At 29.5% G+C, this 11348-nt stretch overlaps 1 protein-coding gene across 1 annotated transcript in view; it reads right to left on the minus strand.

Moving 5' to 3' along the window:
* The window catches only part of LOC132930469 (uncharacterized), a 41625-nt gene extending 36069 nt beyond the window's left edge, over positions 1-5556 (minus strand). The window contains exon 1 of the mRNA XM_060996358.1: positions 5241-5556. The gene's annotated coding sequence lies outside the window, so the exon portion shown is untranslated. The remainder of the gene's footprint in view (positions 1-5240) is intronic.
* Between the last annotated feature and the right edge of the window lie 5792 nt (positions 5557-11348).

Genomic DNA, 11348 nt, shown 5'->3' on the forward strand with positions numbered 1-11348 from the left:
GGTCATGTGTTCTACTGGAGATGTTTATCCGAGTTTCAGAAACAAACACGTGGGTAATGATTATTAAATTACAACTTGTTTGGGGCATAAAACCGTCAACAAGTCACGATAGATACGTCGGATTCATTACAATAAAATTCGTGCATTCAGAAAAATATGGACTTAATAATAATATAACTTAAGTCCATAAGGACGAGTTGGAAAAGGTTTTATCGTGACTTATCTAAATATCGCTATGATTATTATTTTTTTTTTGAGTATTATGCACACTTTTGAACGATGCTGATGTGTATTGTCTTTAAATACGTTTGAAGAGGATCATCGTAAATAAAACAATACAACACAACGAACTGATCATTGTTTAGTGAATTGCAAGTATATGACAATAGTGATAATCGTAAAGTGAGATTAACATGAACACTTGACCCATTCTTGATTATCGCACAATATGAGGATAACACTAAGACAGTCATATAATTCCTACATGTTATATATAACAATGTGAACAAATTACATGTAAAGACGATATGAATAAATACTTGTATATAAGGTGCCTGAATAAGCTATTTGTTAAGGACATCTAAATAATAATCCTTTACCATTACCGACTCAATTGTACCCCAATGCAATGTTCCCATATAATGAAAAAAAAAATATACATTTGTATTAAAAAATAAATAAATAAAAACAGAATGCACCAGCAATACATTATTAAAATATATTTTCATCGAGTGTAATACTATATATTATTAAATAAGTAAATTAAAGTAAAATATATAAAGCTTATGTTATATTTTTAGGAATCTTAGATTTATTTTATACTGATTGGTGGAATGACTTGCATTATAAGAATTTTGGTTGATATTCTAATAAGTATTGAACTGAAATAAGATTTTTTTAAGATATACCAATTAAATTGCAGTCAAAGTTGTATTTGCTTAATATTAATAAAAACGATGGGCCCATAACAAAAAAGATAGCTGCAGGAATCCTAACTGTACCTTTGTGGTCCGTCTGCCTTGGCCACTGGCCAGACTGCAGCTGATTTATTATAAAGTCGTTTAGAAATTATTATATAATTTAAGATACTAAGAAAAACTTATAGAGAGAATAATCGTGTTTGATATATAAATGTTTATCAAATTGTATTGTGTTTATTTGATGAAAATTATAATAATTATTATTTTTTAACAATATTATTATTACCTATTAATTACTTGGGCGTAAAATAAATTACGATAATGCTACGGCTGTCAGCACAAGGTTCTCAAGACCTCTGTACTCAAGGTGTTGATGTTAAACTAAATTACATACGTTTACTAAACTTGCAGTGACCGCTCGTCAAGGGAATACGAGGGAATATGGATGATTCAGGCCACTGATAACATATAATATTATGGTCATTCAGTACATCAACGTATGGACCGAGGTCAAGGGATTTTTACTTAACGAGAATCAGTGATGTCTATTACCTTAAAAAGTATTCACACAATTATTATTTTACACGGAGGTCTAAACGAATTCATAAATCGCGTGTATCAATCTTAATCGTTCTTACAGCTTATGTAATAATTTTTTGTTTCACACAACAGTATCGGGAGATTTAATGTATGTTTCCAACATTTATGTACCTATAGACATAAAATTATAGAAGGGAACTAAATCCGTAGTAAACTCCATATTATATATTTTGTATATTAGTGTATAATAATATAAATATATTCGTGTTATTTAATTAATTATACTTCAATGAAGCACTTCGTAAACGGAACGTATGATATTAATAAATAGATAACTATCCGGAGAATATTTACTCAATATGTACCTATTGAGAAACAACGTTTCAGATAACAAAAACATGCTCTGTCAAATTCGTGCACAAAATTATTGAGATAATCTTATATAACTCATAAACGATTTGATGAAAGTCGTCCATCGTTATTTGTTATAAATATGTTGTAAATTATTATACAAGTACCTATATAAAATCGTAAATAAATTTTCATTTTAAAATATATTACTTATTTATTATTTTGACAACATAAATTATTAGCCAAAAATTGTATAACCTCCTACAACAACTAGGTACATGAAAGAGTTAGATATATAATAAATTATATAATTCAAAACATTATTTAAATTATTCACGCTTAAAACGTATACGTATCGTATATATTTTATTATAATATGTTATATTATAAGATTAATAAATGTATTATAAGTAGTTTTTTCTTCGAAATTTCGAAATAAAAATCTCGAATGCTGTACATTATTCTGTATTTTTAAACACGTTTTGTGGTTTCATTTTTAAGTCCTAGTATAGTAGTTGGTATATTAAAGTAAATATTATAGTTAAGTTAACTGTTCGTATACATAGAAGACATTAGATTGCAGCATCAAACATAAAGAATGAGCTACATATTTCAAACAAGAAAATATGTAATAAAAATAATAATATGGTTTTAAGCTTAAATAAAATTTGAATAAGCTAATTGGACTCAAATATTATAGTGAATGACAAGATATTTTTTAATGAAATAAAGTTATATCATTATACCCTTTACCCTTTCTACGAGTTGACATACTTATTGTTCCGTAATAGTGTTAAATGTAGGTATGTACTTATGGGATATATATTTTATAGTTCTTAAGAAAAAAAAGTTATTTCATGTCAATCACAACGTGTATAAATCCAAACCTAACAATGCAATTATTCATAATAAAATGTAAAAATAAATTAAAAATTAAGTGTAATTACAGCTAGTCTGTTTAGGGCTTTTATACTAATTATATTTATTATTATTTAAAATTAGTTAATAGTTATATTATAAATTATAGCTATTAATAATAAATATTTTATATTTTTATTTATTCATAATAAATGTCTATGCAAAAATAATAAACAAGTAATATACATTATATAATATACAAAAATAAACAATGACTTAAGTACATAATTAATAAGTGATAAAATCAATCGATGAAAACTTTTTTCAATTTTAATACGTATATACATAATATAAAAATGCTTAATATATTTCAATATTTGACTGCCTCACATTTATATAAAAAAGTAACAGAGGTTTATATTATTTTCAAATAATATTATTTTGGTATTAAAATATAAACGTAAAAACTCAAAAATGTTCAATATTCTATTTAATTAACATTTGATTAAAAAAGTTGTTCGTGTCAACATGTAATATTTTAGTTAAATACGATTAGAACATTTTTTATTTATGTAATTTTACAATAATTTTCTAAATAATTATTTAAACACGGAAAAAAAGAATATATAATATACATTCATAATCTACTTAAATATGATATTCATTATTCAGTCATAGTGGCCATAGGTGCACCGCACACATAATATAATACTATGGTAAAGTAAACTACTTATAATATATTATTATAAGTTATTACATAATAAGGATTAGTATGCAAACAGTATGTTATATTATAATTTACGAAACGTAGACTCTCACTATAGTTACTATTGATCAAAAATCAAAATATAATAATAATAATAATAATACAATGTAACGGTCATACCAATGTCCGAGCCAAACAATAACACTACGTTCGATACGATGTGTTTTGCTGATGTAAAGAAATACTGATTGAATTAGACTAAAACAGTACATATAATCATAGACATCGTGATCTAGTTTAACTGTATAGTAACTAGTACTGTATAATTATATGAATTTTGTTAATTAAATTTAGAAAACACGAAATTAAAATATCTTCAACATAATTTTGTGCTTGAATAACTGGGAACTTGGATAACTCAAATGTATTCGTAATATTCGTATGCTTTTTAATAAATTAATTTTGAAATAACTGCAGCGTATCACGTATCAAAACCACCTAACCCGATCCTGCAGTAATATTGCATAGTACACATCGTATTACCTAAATGTTTATTGTTATTTCTTGTAAACACTCATACGCCGCATACTAGTATTTGTAATATGATAAAATAATAATTCATAGTTTCCTATTACAGTGTCTTACTCGGATAATCATAAATATTACTTCTTATTACTTTAATAAATGAAAAAATAATTTCGAATGGATCTCGGAGGACTTAACGAAATTTTTTTTCAAAAACCTTCCAACGTAGTTATCGTTTTTCTTCGCGCATAACAAAATTATTGAAAAATCGAATACTACACTTAAATGAACAGACAATAGAATCCAATTTATTTATTTTGTAATATTGTTGGACCTTGATAAATTTTCAGAGCACACCTTCCATTCGAAAAAGTGAAGATAGCAGAAAATGATATATAATACAAAATGATAACACATTAAGTACGTATAATACGGTACTAATATATACCTATACCGACTACACCCATAGATGCAAACCGTTTATAAATGTATGTTTAAGGAGCAAGTAACATGTTCGAGCTTAAGTATATCTGAATTTTAAATGCTTATTCATAAAAAAAAAAACTATTGGTACAATTTTATATTTTCATTTATACTATATTTTGTACGCCGAAAAGTATTTAGAGTTTAGACAACGGAATCAAAAATATAGACTGTATGATCATCTAAAAGTAAACAGATGATATGTGGGATAATCTGGATAATAATACGAACTATATACGAATTGCCCGTAACTCATAATTTTCAAAAAATATGTTACAAGCGTATAGTGATAAATAGTTGACGGTTCGCGAAATATTTGTCGTCGCAAACTGAAAATATATAATCGACCGATACAATAACAACGATACATTAATATGATATATTAATTCTGTTATCGGAATCACGGTATGTTAGCAGCTCTAAAATCCAGAGTGCTAAGCGCACTTGATATACCTCGGCGATTTGAGCCTATTGCCGTATAATATAATACTCGATGTTATAGGGGAACACAGGCACACGTTACAATGGGCCTGAGACGCGTGTATCGATATAATACACATATAATATTATATTAACTCGATTGTACAATACAATATAACAATAAAGGTATCTCAAATCTCATATACCACTGACAAATACATTATAATTGTACGACCCTTGTCCGCTGACCCGTGTTTTTTGCCGTTTCAATAACGATAATAATAATATAACAATACGCACAACCCGACCGACTGCGGCATATATATATATATATATAATATTATTATTATTATTATATTATGTATTATGAAAAACCAAAAAAAAAAAAAAAAAAAACCGCTATAGAAATTCCGAAACGGCTCGGCGGCCACACTTACTTTTGAGTATCGAGTCGAGACTTGCGTACAACGCGCGCGTGTGCGTGTGTGGGCGGTATTCGGCGTGTGTGTGTGTGTGTGCGCGCGCGCGCCGGCGAAAAGACGATGACGACGACGCTTTTTTTATTTTCCTGTTAAAGTAGCGTCGATGGTATTCGCGACCGGCGAGGAGCTATTGTCCAGACGTGATATTGTAACGGACTGCGGCGAATCGGACTGAGCGGCTTAGCGTGTGACACGCGCCCGGCACAGCGCACGCACACTACGTGCGGTTATAAGAGGCGGCAGTGTGTACGTTATTGCGATTCGTCCGGCGGCAGTGGACGCCGTCTGTCCGTCCGTTCGTCTGTCCGTCTGACTGTCTACACGACGTAAACGTCACGGCGTTGTTACGTGGTGGTGGTGGTGACGGTGGCGGCACCTTCCTATACAGGGTGACTTGCCGGGCGTTCTTCTTCGACGACGCGTGCAGTGCGCGCGACAACCACCCTCCCCACCACATTTACGGGCTGTAAATTATTTGGTGGATAATTTTTCTGAAAACGTCCGCGTGTCAAAAATCGTGATTCCGACGAGTACTTACCTATTATAAGTGGTGGTTTTAAACGCGTATACTATTTTGTGTATACACAATGTGCGTGTATATAGGACAATGTAGATCCGCGATAATGGGTTTGGGAGACATTATAATATGTCCTGCAAGTATTATATGCATTAGATCCGATAATACACATAATATTTTATGTTTTTGTAAATCCAATTTTAAGGACTGCCGTCCTTAATATTTAATTACATTAATAACTGAACAACTATACTAGTTTGAAATGTTTGAATTTTGAATTAGGTATATAGTATATTACAATTAAAAAAAAATATTGTGGTATACAGTAAAAGAGGGGGGTTTTCTCGTTTGAAAAACAGAAATTTGTATCAATATAACACATTCCTCTGCAAGTATTACGAACAATTCCTCGGATTTTAAAATATGGTATAAGTATATTTAAAAATTTGAATAAATAAATAATTTAATAATAAAAAATGGTGGGGAGCATGCTTATTGAATCACCCTGTATAATATTTTATCATATACGTAACATTTATGGTTTACCGTCTGTATGGTTATATAGTGGACCCTTAGGCGAAAATCCGCTGACGTTTGCCTGCAGGGACTGAAAATATATTTCGGTCAAGCACCTCACACCGTCAAAAATCTGTAAAAATTAACCACTGCGTTTCGAAACGCGTAACGAAGTTTTCGACCGTCATCGAGATGTCCACAGACTGGCGCGGTGTGGGGTTACCAATTGCTCGAGTAATGTCACGCAGACAAAATGTGCATGCCATGTAATAATATTATGTCGGGTACGACCACTCCTCATTCGCAGTCTTGTTAAGTACTTGAGTAAAAGTTTTCAAATACTTTTTAAGTACTCCGATACGTATTTTAAATACTTCATAAAAATATCTGCATATTTAAATTCAAAAACTTTTTCTTTTTAGTATGTACCTATATATTTCTTAATTTAAATTTAATCACGTAGAATAAAAAAAAATATCGATAATGTAATAATATACACTCATATTTTTTATGTGACTTATGACCAACAGAAAATTCAAATACTTTGACAGAGAAAGTAGATGAATAATTTATAGTTGCACCGAATAATATGCAGTTAAATACTCTACAAAATTAATATATAACATAAAAATGTTAAAAAAATTGGTATTTTAAAGTGTCTATATATATAAATATTATATACTTTTTTAAGTATTTATATTTCTACTCAAATATTTTTTTAGTTTTTTAACCAAGTAGTTAAACACTTTTAAAAAATCAGTACCCTTTACAAAATTTCCAATTCGTTCGCCGAGACAGTCAGACCCATGCCTAAAATATCGTTGTGGTTTACTATGGTAAGCACGCCAACCCGACGATGCCTATTATGTCATAACCTCGCCGAAGACGTAGGGTTACGATAGGCCTGGGGCGGATGACCGGACAAAAATAACTCATCAAACGATGTTGGCAATATAATATGATGTTTATTATGTAATTAGACATATTATATTAATATCATTAGCTCTTATTACGATTTTTTTTATTTGAAATCCATACGTTAAAGTCTTATTTTACCATAAAAAAGAACTTGTTCCGAAAATCCGTTATTGTTTTTAAAATAAATTCGTTCTTACTGTTTACAGTCGTTTCGAAATAGAGCAAAAAATACGATCATTATAGGCTACTTTCACTAGATAAATGCAGAATATACAAAAAAAAAAATATGATCAATTTTGTAAGATGAATGTTTTGTTTTTAATATGTTAAAAAATTTAATTTTGAAAAACAGGTGATTTTTCATACTTGATATTATGTTTATATATGGTATTAAAATTAATTTAAAAGAATATTGCAATACGCGATCATTAATTTGTTACACAAAAATTTATAATTTCGGGAATTTATTATTTTTTTGAAAACAAGTTTCTTATAATGTCAATGATTTTATCTTTAAGCCCACTCTTTAACAAAAAGTGATTTGACCACGTCGTTAAAGTGCATCCCACTGCAGTGTATCTTCGATCCTCCGAATATACGTAATGTAATTTGGCACACTGGCATATCACATAATATACTATGTCACCATACCTATTTTAATAATATTGCGTAGATACTGGATTCTATTTTAAATTAAATAGGAGTAATCAAAGTAAAATATAATATAGAAAAGTATAAAACACTATCAACACGAATGTGTTAATTAATCATACACATTAATATCTAAACTGTGTGCCTCATAAAATTCAAGTAAAATAAATAATAAAGAAAAACGAACAGAAATTTATTGATAACGACGTTACACGATAAATATAATGGTGGGGAGAGGATATTTTCCAATTTATTTATAACGTTATCTGTCTCAAGAAAATAAGTACTCGGCTACTTGTCTTTATTTTTGTGTTGACAATTATTACACGCGGAGCCTCAAAAGGATCAATATTCCATTCGCAAGCCAAAAGATAATTCCAGTGAGTCATTATTTATTTACAGTTCTTTGAAAAAATGTAATGTAAATAAATAATTTTTAAGATGATTAAATTATTCCACTGGATCAATAATAATATATCGTGATTACGAAAATAAATATTATATAATATAAGGTATTTTTTTTTTTTTAAAACAAATAGTCAAAGTTGTCTAATTGTATACCAATAGTATATGAGGTTTCCGTTTTATTTTATTTTTACTATTCGTCCAATTCGTATAATAATATAATATTAAAACTGTTGTAGGTACTTAAAAGCATAAGAGTACAGAAAACTTTCTGAGTAGTACGAAAAAAACCTCAAGAATTTGAAAATGTGGTATTTTTTTTAAAAGATAGTACAAATAGAGTTGAAAATCCAAAAATCAGATTTTGAACAACTGAATTATTGAAGAAAAAGGGGAGGGGCGAGCATGACTGGTGAATCACTCTGTACACAACATACGTCAATTATTATATAAATAAATGACCTATTGCGATAGGTTATACGTATATATTATTATTATTACACATTAGAAAAAAAAACACGACTATACGTGCCCGACAAATTATTATCGTAGTTGTTGTCGCGTTCTCGTCGATTGGACAATACGCCGCGTGCATTTTAAATATGACGACAGCCGCCGAAGCCCGAAGGAGACAGTCGCGAGTCGCGGTCCGATTTGGTATTCTACTCTGTAAACTCGCACGCGTTTCGTTATTACTTATTGTATTATCATTATTACAACGACCATTACAACTATTACTACTAACAACTGTTATTAATACACGGCCGGAGAACGTGTGCAGTGTTATAAATACGTATTATATACGAATACGAGTATATTATATAGGTACACATATGACTTACTGGTCGACGTACGTACTTATATCGACGTTTACGTAACGGTACAATATATAGGGGTGTGGATGTATAACTATAATAATATAATAGTATCATTATTATATTGTTGTAGTGTCTAGTGCGCATAACGCGGATTTGCGTTTTGAAACGGTTCATATTTTGTTCTAATTTCTTAATCATAATACCACTGTAGTATACACATGCAGTTAGGCCAACTGGTAAGCATACGAACCGATAAATGGCAATATAATATAATAAATTAATAAGGCATTAGGAGGGTAACATTTATGCACTTCGATAATCGCGCGTACCTAACATTTACCCTGGTTTCACATATTATTCAGATTCAAATCGTTCTTTAAACGAAGTGCGTATGTTTAATTTACGAACAGTAACCATATATAATTATATTGTATATTAAATATTTTTTTGTACACAAAATGGATTATCGTTTTCATCCATGCCCCATATACTTTATGCATATTAGTTTTGTACACTTTATAACAGTAGTTTTTAAACTAAACACTGTGCTCCTCACAACAATTTAAAATAAAATATGCATGTTAAACTAACTACTTAACGATTTTTTTTTTTGTTCAATATTTAATTTTTTAAACAAATATCGCAGGATACCTAGAGAATGCACACGGCACCCAGTTTCAAAACACTACTGCATGAAAAAAAAATCTTTTTTTATTTTTGTATAAAATGAGACTACTTTTCATGATTTTTATTATTATTTTTATTTTATTGCTTACTAATCATTTTTAGAACCATAAGACTCATGTTTAAGAAAGTAATATAACAATATTAGGTATTGAATATAATATAATAATCAAAATAGGTTTATTATATAAAAAAAATCACTCAACACCAGAAATTAGAGTAAAATTGAATAAATTATAAGAAGAACAACAATAATAATAATCAAATTAAATCCATAAACGTTTTTTTCTTAATCATTAGTTGAGGCAAGTGAATCAATATTTTTTCTATTATTTAGCATATTAATTAAGTAGTGTAAAATCATTCAATCTATTTTAACTTAAAGAATTTCTCAAATATATTTTGACACACTTCACATTAATGAAGTTTCTTTCACTTGAAACTGTTGTCACATTTAAAATTAAGTATCTTCTTATATTTTTAATAATTTTTTAACATTAGGATTAGGAAATATATTTTCAAGATAACATTTTAGTGCATTCTAGAGAATTAGCTGCTGCTACCTTTTCTCTTTTCCACTTAATTTGTAGTAAAAGGTACTTAACCCAGATATTCCTTTTAATATGAATATATGATGTATATATAATTTCATTTAAATCCTCTTTTTAAAACCATAATATATTATCAAATATACTATACCATTGTATTTGTATACTTTAATAAGTAACAAGCAAGGGAGTGAAGTTAAAATGTCTGAATTACATTTAAACTGTTTATTAAAAGAATATTGTGCATCATATAAATGTGGTATATGTATAAACAAACGGAATCTCTGTTGTAGTTATTATATTTTATGTTACCTACGAACGCGGATGAGGTGATAATTTACTTATTATTTATTATAGTTTTTCCTGATATTGTTATTATAATTTTAGTTTATGTTATAGTTATTATTACAATAAAAATAGCAATATAATGAATAATTAAAAACAAAAATGTCGAATAGGTGGGAAGTGCACGTGCTCGGCGTTTCCTACTGCCTCCCCCTAGCTACAGTACTATAACAATATTATATTGTACGTGTAACTATATATTATATATTATTATTCTGTTACTTTCTGCGTTTCTCGAAACAATGTTGAGCAGTGAGCACCCATTACGTCGGGCATCATATGACGTATATTATACGTTTACCAGCTACCCCCCGCCGCCGCCGCCAGTTTACTGCAAGCCTGTTCTAGATATCTTGCGATAAAACACCGACAAACGAAGACATTGAATCCTTGCACGCGTATTATAATACGTAAGTATAGATATTTTATTCTCATGCAACGAGTAGAGAGCAATGTGTAACCCAAACGAGACAGTATCCACTATCGCGGGTTTAATGAAATCGAGCGGGTCGGATAATGGACGATTTATGATACGTATAATGACTGCCGTTCGGCCGTGGAGTTTGCGTGCGTATTTATCACGCAGATATAGAATTACTACGAAGATACGAGTACGTTATATTTTAATCCGACAGACGGTTTTGAACACGGTAAAAACGAT

The sequence above is a fragment of the Rhopalosiphum padi genome, chromosome 4 (assembly GCF_020882245.1).
Source record: "Rhopalosiphum padi isolate XX-2018 chromosome 4, ASM2088224v1, whole genome shotgun sequence".
NCBI classification, from domain to species: domain Eukaryota; kingdom Metazoa; phylum Arthropoda; class Insecta; order Hemiptera; family Aphididae; genus Rhopalosiphum; species Rhopalosiphum padi.